Genomic DNA, 17,084 nt, shown 5'->3' on the forward strand with positions numbered 1-17,084 from the left:
CTGTGTCATTTCACCGCCCTACCATAAAGATCACATTGCACAAAAATCAGGCTCTGAGTCAAACCGTAGATCGTTCATTGATTCCATCAATGTGGCCCATCTTATTAGAGGGCCAGCCAGATTTTTGCGTAAGCCGATTTTCATGTTGTGGCCTACCGTTTTTAACGTTACGGATTTCCTGTGGCCAGGAAAAAGCAGCATCTTACGGCTGTAGCTCATCCGTTACTCTGTATGATGGTCCTACGGCCAAGGATTTGGATTTTTTGTGTAAATAAGACCCACTGATTGAAATCCCTACAGTTGGAATGATGGGCCTCGCCATGGATGGTGGATCCCCCAAGTCTCCCCATTGGAATATATTTGAATCCTTCTTTAATTCGCGGCCGGCATAAATGGTTGGGAATAAAGCAGATAGATTGTCCACATTCGATACGAGTATAATAATAATTTTTTTTTGAGTCCGGATCCTCTATTATTTGGTAAATAGGGATTCCCTGATTGCCTAATCCTCTTGCTTTTGGATGGCCTTTTTTGCCCGTAAATCATTTTACAGACTGTAAATGATTTATAGTATTTACAGGCAAAAAGTTTGGATTTCATGCAGACTAAATCCATCAAATTGAAATTTTTTTTTCAAGAGGCATGCATTTACTATGTCAATTTATACCCATGATAGCCCCAGAGATGGGTCATTAAACAGAGTTGAGAAGGTACATTAAAACATGGTATGGACTGTTTGCCATCTTGGGCATCCCCACTGTAGGGGAGACTTGGAGGCTCAAGACCCACCAATATACTGGTTTTTGATTGCTGGATGATGCAATACACTTGTCTCACTCATCCGTTACATAATGTTTCCCTCTTATTTGTCAGATTAAGGTTAGGATGAGGCATATTCCACATCCTCCTATTTATTCTTCTCTTTCCTTCTTATCATGAGTTTTCTTAGTCCTATGAAAAATGTTAGAATTGTTGGTTATTTATTATTTAATGGTAAGCCAAATATTAATAATTCAGTACCATAATAGGTTGTCATGGTTGTAGATGCTTCTCTCATCTCTACTTTTACCATCAATTGAAATGGGAAAAAAAAACCTTAGAAGCATAACTGAGTATTTTCATATTCCTTCTTTCTCATCTTAATCTTTGTAGCAGAGAGGAAGAAAAACCATAAAGCTTTTGTGGGTTTTGCCTCTTGTTGGGCTGTTGATGATGAGATGGGCTTAAAGTTTTCAAGAGTTGAATGTGACTGAGATTTCATATGTGGAAGCTTATGGTGTTTCCATCAGGCCTTTGATGGTGGGCCCCACTCATCTTCAAGGAGCTGTTGCAAAAGGAGCTGGTATAGTGCATTTCGATATTTAGATTTTATTAGCAATAGTATTTTGGTGAACTTTTTTTTTCTTTTTCCATCCCATTGATTGTTGATACTGGTGTTTTTTTTTTTTTGGTGTGTGATATTTGCTAATGGCATTGATTTTACATAGTCATGAAGTGATTGTTTTAATCCATTTTTTAGGACCATTTGATTTAAAAATTTCTCCCTCATCCATCTTTGCTTGTCTAGGTGAAATTGAAGTTAGTACATTAGAATTTAGTCTGCATGCATGCAGATTTAGTCTCTTTTTCAACACAAAATGGTTTTCATGTTGAAGATCCAACCATAATGGGCACTCTAAAGTTCAGCAGATCCAACCATAATGTGGGCCACATGTACAATTCACTGTTAAAAAAAATAAAATGGATGGTTATGCATGCAGTGACCCACCCAATGGATGGGGCCAATGAAAGGGCCTCCTCTTAAGGGATCAATTTTTGTGCAGCTTCCATCCACTTCTGCTAGCCCACTTATGCAACAACAAAAAGATTAAAATTGTAGTAATTGCCTATTTTTTGTTGATCTTATAAACCATAGAGTTGTTCGTGATTCATGATTCTGCTAGTGTTTTGGTTATTAACTCTTTAATGATACTGTTCTGCCAGCTCTTGCTGACAAGAATGTTCTGCCATTTATCCATCACACAGATGCCATGTAACTCTTACCATTTTTTTCTTTAAATTATTATTGTGGTGGTCCTGTTAAATATATGAAGTTTTCAATTGTTTTCACCACTCATGTCAAGGAGATTTTATGATTGCTTCTTATTAAAGTTGCTTATTTATTGATACTGTTCTATACTTTTTCTTTTTCCTGCGATAGGTGGGGACGCATCAATGACTTCACCATTGTTGTCATTGAGTGATGAGCCCCAACCAGAAGGGAATTTGCTGTCTATACTCAAAGCCCCGGGTTCTATAGGCGAGTGTCTAGAAGTGTCCTTAAAGAATGTAGGCAATTGGAGTTAGTTTTTGACTATAGTAGTGAATTTCATTAGTTATAGGAAGCTCTCATACCCAAGATTGTTGCCATGATGTCATCTTTTCTTTGATTTTACCTGATCGTTGTCTAATTTATGATTAGAGATATTGGAGATAATGAAATCAGCTTTTGTCTAATTTATATCTAATTTACTTTTTGTTTGGAATATTTGAATTTCTTTCATAATGAATTTTTAATTATAACATGTTCTAGCATCTAATTTGGGCTATTTAATTGAATATGCACATTTTTTTTTCAATAAGGTGCAACAGATTCAAAATGCAACAAATATACCTCCGTTTTTCATAATTTCCATTATGTGGCCATTGGAGTATTCAACTGTGAATGTTGGGCCACAACATTTGAATATGTGGCCTGATTTTTGCAGGTTTGCAAAGAGGAAACTAGATGAGTTTGTTTTCCTCGGGAATCAACTACAGGTTTCATATGCTCCTCAGTTCGAGTCTCTTTCTAATATGAAGGAGAAATTGGAAGGCAAGAGAAAAGAAGTTCTAAGCCCACTAAACTGTGAGTTTCTTCTAAGATTGATATGTGTAGTCACTTGCAAAATTTACCTCATTGTACATTGAAACAAGCTTGCCCTTCTTTTTTCCTCTTCTTCTATATCTACAAATTGCAGTGGGAAGATCCAAAGGATCAGAGCCTTCCAAACAAATGTAAGGGAGCTGTTATGGCTTCAATCTTTCAGTATGAGTTCTTTGAAGAATTGCTTTTAATGGACACCATTTTGAATAGAGGAAATACACCATTTTACTAGGACCAGCAAATTGTACATGTGTTGGCTTGCCATTTGGTGATCCATAACTGTCCACGTGGTGGGCCCCATAATTGATGAGGAAACCATCATGTGGTCCTAACCATCCAACTTGATCCATGCTTCTTCTCAAACATGGAACATCATTTCTTACCTCCACTTTCAACCCATCAATTGGATAGAAAGATCATCCATGATGAGTCCCACCAGGTGAATAGCCAAGAGTGCCAAAAGGTGGGTGAGTCCTATGTTTACCATTGCTAGATCAGGTTTTAAAAAAACACCATTCTTTGTATCCAGCATTGGATAACCCCTCTTTGGAATGCCACAGTTTAAATATATTGCTACAATTATTCTTATTCATAATTCTCTAGGGATCATACGGAATCAGCAAAAGCATATGGTATGATATTTGCTAATGGCATTGATTTTACATAGTCATGAACTGATTGTTTTAATCCATTTTCTCTATTTTTGTAATTTTTTTTTCTGTTCCTCTTCATGTCAGGATTATTCCCTTTTCTATCCCTTTAATTACTAATACATGATTTGGGTTTTCTTTATAATGTGTAAGATTTTCTTTTGAGTTCCTTATTCAATTAATCTGCTTAATATTTTTTTATTTTTTATTTTTATTTTTTTGTGGATTTTGACAGTGGTTGTTTGTTTCAGTACTTGATTTAATTTCTGACTAGTAAATATTGCTTATCAATAGGGGTTGGCGAAGTATGGTTCCATTAGTTGATGAAGGTTATAGATATGTTTACTTGTGAACTATATCATTGATGAAAAGTTTAAAAGTAATGAAATGATTAAGATGAAAACTGTTCTTGTTATGAAATATATGGTTTTCAACCCAGTCTCTCTGTTGGGCTTTTGTTATGAAATACTAGTGCTAGTAGCTGGGAGCTAATCATGTCAATATTATCTATATATTTTGAATTTCTTGCACTCATTCTCTTCGGGTCTTGCAGCAAGAGTACATTTGTGGAATCAGTGCATGGAATTTTAATCTGGAGGATTTGAAAGCTCAAGCTGCCAAAGTAAGGAGGTTCAATTTTAGTTAGATATTAATGCTTAAAACCATGAAAAATGTCTAGAAATGGTTCATTTTGGTAGTACATGGAAGTACCTCAAATTGACGATGATTGCCTATATGGTGATTTCATGGGATACCACGGAAAATGAATCCTGAATGGTGAATTCTGTTTTCCTTTTCCCTGCCCTGGAATATTATTCCTTTAAGTTTCAAGGTACTTGAAGTGAACAAAAGATTATGTTGGCAGAAAAGCATTCTATAAACCATTTCCCAAGGCACTTCCAGATGAAGGGATGAAATAATGGTGCAGTGACTTTTCACTGATACTGCTTTTTGGTGTAGATTCAGGATGATGATGGAATTTCCATAGTAGAAGATTCAGATATGAATTGCAGGTCAAAGGATGGAAATGATATTGTGGATTTTGCACCAAAGGTGCAGTCTCGTGAAAGAGCTAACCATGCTGAATCTGTGCTTGAACAGGAGGTATAACTAACCAGCAGTATAGTTCCTGAATGTTTCCCCGGCTTTTATCTTATTTCCTTTAGCTTTTTTCCTCCATTTGAACATGTCTGCATCAATTTCTTTTAGACATTCCATCTTTATTTTTTGTCATTTTGGTCATTTCTTTACTAAGCCTTTAGAGAGCAGCATAAAAAACCTTGGTAATTTTATCCAACTGAATTTGTTGTTGCATATCTCGAAACATTCATGTATGCACCATAGTTTTGTTGTTGCATATTGTTAAATGAAGATGCTTTCTTGATCATTGATTTGTTTTTTCAATGTGGTTATCACTTATGATTGCATTTGGATGTGCCCCAAATTGTTAGGTGGACCTTTCAGCAGAACATATCAAATTCCTTTCTAATAGCAAGGACCACAATGCGCAGTTGTTCTTTAATGCATTTATTTCTTTGTGATGTTTGTTAGGGGCTTGTTTAAAAGCAATTTAAGGATGCAGCAACTAAATTTTACAGGTTTCAAGAACTCTTAGTTTCTCTATAAAATAAGAAGGTAAGTAATTCAGTGGTGAGGATCCATGTGATTTCTTGCTTTACTTGTTCTTGGATGCTTGAATATGACTAGAATCTCTTATGGAAGAGCATAACTGCTTTATCTTTCATTATATTTGATTCTTGTATTGTTAGTTCATCGATAAGACCTCTTGAAAAGGTAACACTATTCCACTTCCCTTTTAAGAGGCAATCTGTTTACAAGTAAACAGATTGTGCATTTGGCTAGCTTGTAAAGTGTTTACAATGGATAAAGAATTTTATACAGTTGGGAATAACTTGGATGATTTGATTCATGAAAGTTGTTGTGCATGTTTCTTTTATTGTTGAATTCGAAATTTTTAGATGAGTTGATCTATCAGGGCATGCACTAGCAATGGTAAGCCATTTATTTATTTATTTATTTTAAAAAAAGAGCTACGGATAATAGCTGTAGCCTTATATCGTACCCAGGGATCTTTGGCTACGGTTTTTATCCGTAGGTTTTGGCCCTTTTCTGGTTGCGATTACTTTTGGTTTATCACCTAACATTATTATTATTATTATTATTTTTACTTTTTGCCATTTTTTTGTTATTTCTTTTGAGGGCTTTAAATGAATGAAGATTGAAAACTGAAAATAGAAAAATAAACTATAATCTTCGCAAAAATAAACAACCATATCACATTTTAAAGTGAAATCACTTCACACTCACACAACCATATCGTATCATCAAGTGTAACCTCATCATATAGTTTATCAATCGTATCACATTCTCAAGTTGATCCACCACACCAACTGTTAAACAACCATATCATATCCTCAAGTGCAACCTCATCACACAATCCATAAAGTGTTTCACATTCTCAAACGAAACCATATCACACTATCACACAACCATATCATATGCATCCTCAAGTGCAACCTCATTATATAGTCCATCAACTGTATCATATTCTCAAGTGGAATCACATCACACTATCGTCTCAACCATGTCATGTGTTCAAGTGCAACCTAATCACATAGTCCATCAACCATATCATATCCTCAAGTGTAACCACATCACATTATCATACAACCATATCATATCCTCAGGTGCAAACTCATCACGCTGTCCATCAATCACATCACATTCTCAAGTGGATATATACATCATCATACTATCACACTACCATACCACATCCTTAAGTACAACTCCATCACGTCGTTCATCAACCGTATCACATTATCAAGTGGACACATCACACTCATACAACTACATATCATATCCTCAAGTGTAACCTCATCGCATAATCCTTCAATTTCTTACATTATCAAGTGTAACATCATCACATTGTCGCACTACAATATCATATCCTCAAGCGTAACCTCAAGTCCATCAATTATATCATATTTTCAAGTGTAACATGATCACACTGTCACACAATTTTGGATTATCCAACATTATGACATAGTCCATCAACCATATCACATTCCTAAGCAAAGATCATTTATTATACTATAATACAATCATATCATATTCTCAAGTGCAAATAGTCCATTAACCATATCACATTCTTCAACCTGGAACCACTTCACACTGTCACATAATCATATCATATGCATATGTGCAACCTAATGATCACATGGTATATCAAGTATATCATATTCTCGAATATAACCACATCATACTATCACACAACCATATCATATCATCCAGTGCAACCTCATCACATAGTACGATAACCATATCATATTCTCAAGTGGAACCATATCACATCCTCAAGCACAATCTCATCATATAGTCTATCAACCATATCATATCCTCAAGTAGAACCACTTCACACTATCACACAACTACATCATATCCTTAAGGGTAACCTCATCACTTAGTCCATCAACTGTATCACATTCTCAAGTGTAACCCCATCATACCAGGGCAATATTATATCAACGCCTTAAGTATAATTTCATCATATAGTCCATCAACTGTATCACTTCCACAGATGCATGTACCTATTCTGATATAGATTGTACTCTCTCACATGGTGTCTGCCACTTCTTTCATTAATATGGTTGTGTGATAGTACGATGTGGTTACACTTGAGAATATGATACGGTTGATGAACTATGTGATTAGGTTGTACTTTAGGATATGATATGATTGTGTGACAATGTGAAGTGGTTCCAAATTGAATAATGTCATATGGTTGAATGACTATATGATGATGTTAAACTTGAGGATATGATATGATTGTATGATAATGTAAAGTAGTTTCACTTGAGAATGTGATACGGTTGATAGAGTATGTGATGAGATTGTACTTGAGGATTTATGATATGGTTATATGAGAGTGTGATGTGGCTCCACTTGAGAATGTAATACGGTTGATGAACTATGTGAAGAGGTCGAACTATGTGAAGAGGATACACTTGAGGATATGATATGGTTGGGTGATAGTGTGATGTGGTTACACTTGAGAATATGATATGGTTGATGGGTTATGTGATGATGTTATACTTAAGGATATGATATGGTTGTGTGATAGTGTGAGTATATCAACTTAAAAATGTAATACGATTTATGAATTATGTGATGAGATTACACTTGAGGATATGATATAGTTGTGTGATAGTGTGATAAGGTATATCTACCTAAGAATGTGACACGGTTGATGGACTATGTGATGATTGCATTTGAGGATATGATATGGTTGTGTGACAGTGTGATGTGATTCCACTTGAGAATGTGATACGGTTGATGGACTATGTGGTGATGTTGCACTTGAGGATGTGATATGGTAGTGTGATAGTGCGATGATGTTACAGTTGAGAATGTGAAATAGTTGATGGACTATGTGATGATGTTGCACTTGAGGATGTGATATGATTGTGTGACGGTATGATGTGGTTGTTCAACTTGAGATCATGATACGATTGATGGACTATGTGATGAGGTTGCACTTAAGGATGTGATATGTTTGTGTGATACTGTGATGTGGTTCTGGTTGAGAATGTAACATGGTAGTTTATTTTGGCAAAGATTATAGTTTATTTTTATATATCCTATTTTCAATATTCATTTATTTAAATCCTTCAAAAGAAATAATCGATAAGAAAAAAAATAAAAATTCTTAGGTCTTAAAGAAAAAGTAACAGCTAGCTAAATAGATTCAAGCAACAAATTTTAATTAAATGTATTGTCATATTATGGTGGCTAGACAAATACCGAAAAATGGGGCATCGCTAAATCTTTTGCCAGCGGCTAGCGGCATTTTCCAGTGCTTCTACTGGTCCCCGGTGAATCTTGAAAAAGCACCAGCAAATTCTTAAAAAACACATATAAATTTTAAAAAAGAACTAGTAAATCCCTAAATTGTGATACGGTTGATGGACTATTTGCGCTTTAGAATATGATATGATTGTATGAGAGTGTGATAAATGATCTCCACTTGGGAATGTGATACGGTTGATGGATTATGTCATCACGTTGGATAATCCATGGTTATGTGACAGTGTGACCATGTTACACTTGAAAATATGATACAGTTGATGGACTATGTGATGAGGTTACACTTGAGGATATGATATGATAGTGCGACAGTGTGATGAGGTTACACTTGAGAATGAAAGAAATTGAAGGACTATGTGATGAGGTTACACTTGAGGATAAGATATTGTAGTGCGACAGTGTGATGAGGTTACAGTTGAGAATGAAATAAATTGAAGGACTATGTGATGAGGTTATACTTGAAGATATGATATATGGTTGTGTGAGTGTGATGTGTCCACTTAGGAATGTGATATGGTTGATTGACAACGTGATGGAGTTGTACTTGAGGATGTGGTATGGTAGTGTGATAGTGTAATGTGGTATATATCCACTTGAGAATGTGATACTGATGAGTTTGCACCTGACACTACTGTATCACATTCTCAAGTGGATCCACCACACCATACTGTCACACAACCATATTATATCCTCAAGTGCAACCTCATCACAGTCCATAAAGTGTTTCACATTCTCAAGCGGAACCATATCACACTATCACATAACCATATCATATGCATCCTCAAGTGCAACCTCATCATATAGTCTATCAACCGTATCACATTCTCAAGTGGATCCACCACACCATACTGTCACACAACCATATTATATCCTCAAGTGCAACCTCATCACAGTCCATAAAGTGTTTCACATTCTCAAGCGGAACCACATCACACTATCACACAACCATATCATATGCATCCTCAAGTGTAACCTCATCATATAGTCCATCAACTGTATCATATTCTCAAGTGGAATCATATCACACTATCGTTTCAACCATGTTATGCGCTCAAGTGCAACGTAATCATATAGTCCATCAACCATATCATATCCTCAAGTGTAACCACATCACATTATCATACAACCATATCATATCCTTAGATGCAAACTCATCACGTTGTCCATCAATCGTATCACATTCTCAAGTGATTATATACCTCATTACACTATCACACTACCATACCACATCCTCAAGTACGACTCTATCATGTTTTCCATCAACCGTATCACATTCTCACAGCAAAGCCAGAAAGTTGATTTTAGCTCAATCGGTGAGTTTTAAACCAATTGCAAACTTTCTTCACGAACATTGAACTCTACAAGACATTATTTCAAAGGGAAACAACAATAGCAAGAAGGACTATACCTCCACAAATTTTAATATGAAATCGAGGCTTCCGAAATGTTGCGCAAGCTCATACTCATCTCGAAGGTATTCCAATATCTGGGCATAGTTTGCATCATGCCAAGCAATTTCAGATTTGAACGATGAGAGTAGACAAGCATGAGATGCATCCAATTATGTGCTAGCTTATAATTCTAATTCGATATTTTTGGAAGTCAATTCAGAAAACTGGTATTTTGATTTTGCAGTCCAAGTGAACTGTCAGAAGAAATTTGCTAGGTTGGTAATGTAATAGGTCAATTTTGGACTCAAGAGGCCAGGCCAATTGAAAGGACCTGGTTGAGCTGCAAGTAGATCAATGAGTTCTCAAGATTTTATTTTACTTTGAGCATACACTTCTTGGAAAAAAAAAATTATGTTAAACTCTACACCAATTTACTCTAATAATCGTCCAAAAAAGAAAATTAATATAAATGGTCATCGTTTCATCAATGTGTGTGTGGCCATCATTCCACTGTAGATCAATTGTACCTCTAATTTATAATACAATGAAGACTTGAAATTTTGAGACACTTTTTATAACCTCTAGTAGTTGATCAGAAGTAACAGGAATGACATTTTTTTTTTCTTTTTAATAACCTACAAAAGAAAAGAGAAGAAGCCTATATGCATCATACCATCATAGCCCAGCAGTCCATGTCTGGTATGAGCATCTTCCAGTAATTCCAAGAGTTAAATCCCTCTATAGTTGCATTCCTAGAGAAAATAACTGAAGCAAAAATTGTGAAAGCTCACCACTTCATTTGCACATTCTCCAGAAAGAACAGTAATATAATAGAAAAGCCCACAATTAATTAAAAACCAAGACAAAGTTCTCCATATGACCAGGCCTGGAGCATCCAATACCATAGTGGTTGAAATTCTTAGAAAAAAAGAAAATTGTAGCAGCATCACAACTTCGAATGGGAAAGGAAGCAGGAGTGGCATCTTGAGCAGAAAGTTCCTATAGCTAAGCTCATATCACTTCACAGGTTGTGCTTAAGACTAAAAAGTGGGCATAGAATCCCTGAAAATTCATCAATTAGCACCCACATTCGGTTTATACCATTGAAAACTAACCTTCCACTTTAATCTTGCCAACTACTTTCTTTGCCACACCATATATTCACTCATATCCAATCGTATCATGGCTGCCTCCTACAACAATGTCAGCAAAAAAAAAGAAAAGAAATTAGCTAGTTGCCACTTCATGCATTGCCTGAACAGCTCTAATTTCTTGCCAATATTCATTTGGCGACTTTGAAAGTAGAAAATATTAAAAGTTACTAAATAGATAAAAAGTAGCGACGTGCCAACCAATATGTGGATAGGGCTAAAGGAGGCTTGATGCCAAGTGGCATTGGTTTGCTGGATGTCAAACTTTTGTCCCCAGTCCACATAAAAGTGCTAATCTCAGGTGGCACTGGTTTGCTGGTTGTCAAACTTTTGCCAACCAACCATGATAATTGTCAGAAAGCCAACATCAAATAGATGGGACAAGGTTATGGTGATGATGATCATGATGCAACCAAATGTACCTTTGGCCATTTGATGCAACCAAACGCTATAACGGAGACTTTTACCTGCAAAAATAAATAAATAAATAAGATATAAGATCAGCAAAAAATAGGCAATTACTACAATTTTAATCTTTTTGTTGTTGCATACCACCCAATCTTTGAAGATCATCAATGTCTCTTCGAACCATGTCCTCTCTAAAAACTGCCTACAACAGCAAACCAACAAATGAATCATTTTTTGTTACTTAGTGAAATTACGGGCCAAGAATCAGGATCAAATAAATACCTGCTGCTCTGTTCTACTAAGAGTCTGCCTCAGTTATTCAAGTGCTTGAACAAGGGTAGCTTCTCGCTCCCCAGCTTCTCTCAAACGACTCTCAAGTTCAGTTTTGGCTTCATTGTTCGCTCGTGCCTCTCTCATATGATTTCTTCCTGAACAAATTCCATTCCCAATTGTATTTTTAAAGCTGAGAAATGGACCTGGGGAGCATGGAATTTGATGGAAACTGAAGAACATTTTCTAAAAGCTTTGCATAGCCCGTTATAAACTCTGATGCTAGTATGTTCCTAGCAAGTAACTTTCCAGAGTAAGCAACTACATGAGCAAATTTAGACAGCTTCATGTCCGATACTAAAATCGAGAAAGCTCTACACTATCGTCTCAGGTTCACGTGCTTGAAAAATCAAACCATGGACTCCGTTAACAACCTATATTAAGACGGGTTTTTTAATAAATATAAATAAAAAAATTGCGAACTTCAGTCATGTAAATGTAAAGGAAACAAGGATGAGTTTAAATGGCACTAAACTCACATATCTTTTTATGCTAGCCAAGTCAGGAGCAATGATGGGTACTTCAAAGGAACCATAAAGAACAATGTCAGCCATTAATAACACACTATTAACATCAACATCCAAACCATAGTGGCTTACAGAACCATCAGGAAAGCCCAGATGTGAAGCAATTTCCTGCACAAAAAATGTAATGAAGCAATTTATCTTCTCATATCTAAGAACATCAATAAACTTATATAGACTGCAGGACCATCACTGTCCAACATCAATGCTACAGATAACAAATACCAAACTATTGCAGTCCCCTCAAAATCCAAGTATATTGTGCACACCCTCGGTCAAGGATCTCATAATTCATCATCCAATAAAGTGATTTTAAAAATGGGGAATACTAATTCTGAATGCACATTTGTAGACCTACATGACTAGACAACAGACAAATAAATAGAATTATTATCGCTTAAATAAACCATGGGAACAAATATTATCCTGATAGGAAACTTTTGTCACTGCTAGGCGTTCAATCCACATTGTTTCATGTGGTGTAATAGCCCACATGAGTTTTGGGTATAGCATTTGACAAGCAGCAATTGGCACAGCTAATATAGCATTTGCACCAAGTTCCCCCTGCATATTGAAATGTTGCAGTCCAGATATTATAAATGATAAAGTGGGTATGTAATGATTTTCAATTTACCAAAAAAGAAAAGAAGATTTTCTCTGCATTGGTATATCTATATCATCAAATAGATCAAGTGGACTGAAGCATATTGAAAGAAGATACACAGACCCAAAAGATTTACAATCTGCCTCCATACAATTTTCACAGTATCCAACTGATTCCATATCAATCAAGTAAAAGACTTCCCATCTCTGATATCCTCCACATCAAACTTCCATAACAAAAGCAGTAGTTTCTTCTAAATAATCGCAATTTTGAACTATTTTCTTTTTAGAAAACTTCCAAAATTGTGACTAAGCATAAAAGTGCCGCTTTCATGCACAAATCGATGTGGAGGGTATGGGACCTGGCAAAATCTGGATTAGGATACCCTAACCACTCACACAAAGCATTTGGAATTCAAGAAGCAGCTACAAAAATAATTTTTTTTTAAAAATTGTAAAAGGAAAAAAAAAAAAACAATATTCTTTTCTGGTTAGGATTGAAAAGGAAATTATTCAAGTTCCTTGAACTCGAGCTGATTAAAAGCAGCTACAAAAATCCAATCCTTCCATTAAAGAAAGGAACTCAACTTCCAGCCTTTGCAAAAAAAGGAACCAGCTCCAAATCTACTCTGAAAGAAGTAAAGGACGGAATAAAAAAAGCACCTTTTCAATGTTAATGCATTAACATTAAAGTGATCAAATGCAAGTCCATAGTTCACAACAACACAAAAAAAGAGGAGATGGAGCCTTCTCATTTACCACAGTCCACAGTTCACAACCACTTTCCGAATAAGATTGCACCTAGATTAATGCATTAACATTAAAGTGATCAAATATACAGAGAGAGAATACCTACTTGAAAAGGAGATGGAGCCTTCTCATTTACCATACCATCATTTGAGCTTCATAACACAGCTTCTCCAGTGAATATAACTCAATTTCCTTTTCAAGGTGAGCTATGTCCAGTTCTAGTTGTGGATAGCCTCCTTGCCCCAGCATGGCTTTAAGGGTTGACAATGTTTCCTTGCACCTAGATAAGTCCTGCAATTGATTTCACACAGTAAATAAAAACTACCAAAAGAAACTCCACAATGATGAGATCCACTTTATGCAAACCATAGATTGAGCTAAAATCAACTTTCTGGCTTTTCAAGGTGAGCTATTGTTGTTTCCCTTTGAAATAATGTCATAGTGAAAAACCACATATCTCTTGTGTGAGTGTGATGTGTCCACGTGAGAATGTGATACAGTTGATGGACAACATGATGGAGTTGTACTTAAGGATGTGGTATGGTAGTGTGATAGTGTAATGAGGTATATATCCACTTGAGAATGTGATACGATTGATGGACAGCGTGATGAGTTTGCACCTGAGGATATGATATGGTTTTATGATAATGTGATGTGGTTACACTTGAGGATATGATATAGTTGATGGACTATGTGATTACGTTGCACTTGAGCGCATGACATGGTTGAGACGATAGTGTGATGTGATTCCACTTGAGAATATGATACAGTTGGTGGACTATATGATGAGATTGCACTTGAGGATGCATATGATATGGTTGTGTGATAGTGTGATGTGGTTCCGCTTGAGAATGTGAAACACTTTATGGACTGTGTCATGAGGTTGCACTTGAGGATATGATATGGTTGTTTAACAGTTGGTGTGGTGGATCCACTTGAGAATGTGATACAATTGATAAACTATATGATGAGGTTACACTTGAGGAGATGATATGGTTGTGTGAGTGTGAAGTGATTTCGCTTAGAAATATGATATTGTTGTTTATTTTGGTGAAGATTATAGTTTATTTTTCTATTTCCAGTTTTTAATATTCATTTATTTAAAACCCTCAAAAGAAATAATTAAAAAAAAAAAAATCTTAGGTGATAAAGCAAAAGTAATAGTTACCTAAATAGATTCAAGTCACAAAATTTAGTTAAATAGAGGTCATGTCAGTTGGTGAATAAAAGGTTATGTTTGGATGTTGAATTGAATTATGTATGATATTGTACATCCCAAAACAGCACCAGCCCTGACCTGTCGAATACTAATTAAGGCAGGAAGTATCAAACCCAACAATCAAGATGACTAAAATTGCAATTCAACACCTAAGCTTGGAGATGTGATATTCGTTATACAAGTATGTTGTGTTTGTAAATCATCAAAAGTAAGCACCGACTCATTTGAAGAGCCTCAAGAGCCTCCAACAATCTCAAAACTTGTCACTTACATGACTTCAACTTCCTTGATCGTTATCACATCTCAAAAGTGAAATTTTAATATGTAAACAGCATTCCATTACACTATAAGAAAACTGACCTTTATAAAGGCCCAAAAAACCGCCGGTAAAAGTGGCATCGGTAAAGCCTTTACTGGCGGTCAGGGACCTCTACCCGCGGTTGTGCTAGACGCCCCTAAATCGTCAGTTATTCAGGAAAATGGTCAAAGTCTATGGGTCAAATCTGTAGCCATAGAGAAAAATCTTTCTCAAAAAAATAAAAATAAAAATAAAATAAAATAAACAGATGCAAGACAAACATGCCTCTTTTATCTACTTCAGTGTGCAAAAACGGTCTTATTTCTTGCAATCGGAAATGCTACACAAACATAAGTTCAATTTGAAAAGAAGCATGCACATGAGAGACGGTGTGAGTGCGCATGTGCACGTGATGTCCCCATCACATGCACATGAATCCTCAATCTTGCAGAATTCATACCGGCTGAAGTGATCAACCTTGAACTTCCACTCCGCTTTGACTGGGTGATAAGAAATAAACTGGGCGCCCTGATCTTGAGTTTTCTTCACCAGCATCTCCTTGTACTTTTCAACCTTGGGCCCTTCCGTGTACTGCTCTCCCGTCTTCTTATTGATGCATTTTATATTGAGGAGTGTTGCTGTATCTTAGAAGATTGCTGCTGGTTTTGGTCAGAATATCTTGTCACTTGAGCTGCATTCTTCAATATCACCACAGGACTGATGCCTTTGAGAAACCATAACCAAGGAAGATTGCTATAGCCAAACATACAGAAACTGTTAGCTTGAGAGACTAGTTTACTGAATTACTTGTTTTTCTGTTTTAAGAACATACAATGAAAATTGTTGAGCAGGATGGAATTCAAACAGCCAACCTCTCTTCTGTAAGGCAGGGACCTACTACCAGCATACCTTCTGATGGTGAGAGTCAGGCACGTCATGCGAGGCTAACATTCTCTCAAACCTTCTGTTCCTTGTTACATAACAAACAAAAACAAGTTGTATGGTGAAAATTAACCAAAGTGAAATTCACATGAATCTATCAAAACAATGGAAAAAATCTATTTTTTCTAGATGAAACGAGATGGATCAAAGAAAAACAAGCAGATGATAATAACAGATCAGGAAAATCAAATACAGAGCAGATTTTTTTTTTAAAGAACTTGACTGTTGGAGACGAATGAATTCTCTCGATCTGTCGATCACCACAGATTCTTATTGGTGCTTTTACTAGTCTCTTGAAAGCATCACTACACAGAATTTTAGATAAATAAAAAGAAAGAAAGAAAGACAAGAGACTTCTTAAAATCAGCTCGATTCAAATGCATCCCACCAATAACCAACATTTTAAATGGGTCCAATTAAACTAAAAAAAAAAATGTCGTGTACATTTCCAGCTTTCCTGTAAGTAATGTCGGCGTGTTACCATGCAAACTTTGCACCTGGAGGCTTACCAATCTTACATTAGCTTAGGGTCTAACCATGGTCTAAACCATGACTCAACTACTACTGAATATGACCAGGAAAGAAGCTCAGTTATTGTTGACTCTATGATGCCAATGTGGTAGTAATGTATATAGTTAGATGGGGACACTCTTTTTGTTAAAATCTGGTAGATCAGGCCATTCATCAAGTTGTTTTTCTTGGTACTAATACTCAAAATATTTAAAATAGTTGTATGAGTGTTTTCAACCATTGATCTTTTATTTAACAGTTAAATTATTTTTATCATACTTAATGGTAATTTCAACAATTAAGATCTTATAATCCATTACTTAACTTACATGAGAATTAGATTAAGGAAGAATTAGTGTTCATTAGAGGGGTGCGGTAGATATAGGTAGACGGTTATGCAGAATTATAGATTTAGACTTCAAAAGTTTAAATTCTATTGCTTTTCAAAAGATTCTAATATACGCTATGAACATGGCTTAGACTAAAAGGTACTTGTATGTGAATAATATGCAATTATGA

General features: G+C 35.7%; 2 long non-coding RNA genes across 5 annotated transcripts; one reads left to right on the top strand and one right to left on the bottom strand.

The window, feature by feature from the left end:
• Positions 1-384: 384 nt before the first annotated feature.
• On the top strand, positions 385-5,590 carry LOC131227888 (uncharacterized). 4 transcript variants are annotated; one of them, XR_009162570.1, is made up of 6 exons: positions 385-2,328; positions 2,748-2,887; positions 3,000-3,036; positions 4,109-4,177; positions 4,516-4,659; positions 5,154-5,590. It is a non-coding gene; the product is annotated as an uncharacterized LOC131227888 (long non-coding RNA). The 4 variants fall into 4 exon arrangements; XR_009162568.1 differs by lacking the exon at positions 5,154-5,590 and having other exon boundaries at positions 4,516-4,942; XR_009162569.1 differs by lacking the exon at positions 5,154-5,590 and having other exon boundaries at positions 386-1,342; positions 4,516-4,942.
• A 4,670-nt stretch (positions 5,591-10,260) lies between these two features.
• Positions 10,261-16,903, bottom strand: LOC131227447 (uncharacterized). The gene is made up of 7 exons (XR_009162284.1): positions 16,023-16,903; positions 15,574-15,866; positions 13,699-13,887; positions 12,199-12,354; positions 11,672-12,093; positions 11,534-11,591; positions 10,261-11,023 (listed from the first exon to the last, which is right to left on the bottom strand). It is a non-coding gene; the product is annotated as an uncharacterized LOC131227447 (long non-coding RNA).
• Between the last annotated feature and the right edge of the window lie 181 nt (positions 16,904-17,084).

This window comes from Magnolia sinica, chromosome 15, assembly GCF_029962835.1.
Source record: "Magnolia sinica isolate HGM2019 chromosome 15, MsV1, whole genome shotgun sequence".
In the NCBI taxonomy this organism is placed as follows: Eukaryota; Viridiplantae; Streptophyta; class Magnoliopsida; order Magnoliales; family Magnoliaceae; genus Magnolia; species Magnolia sinica.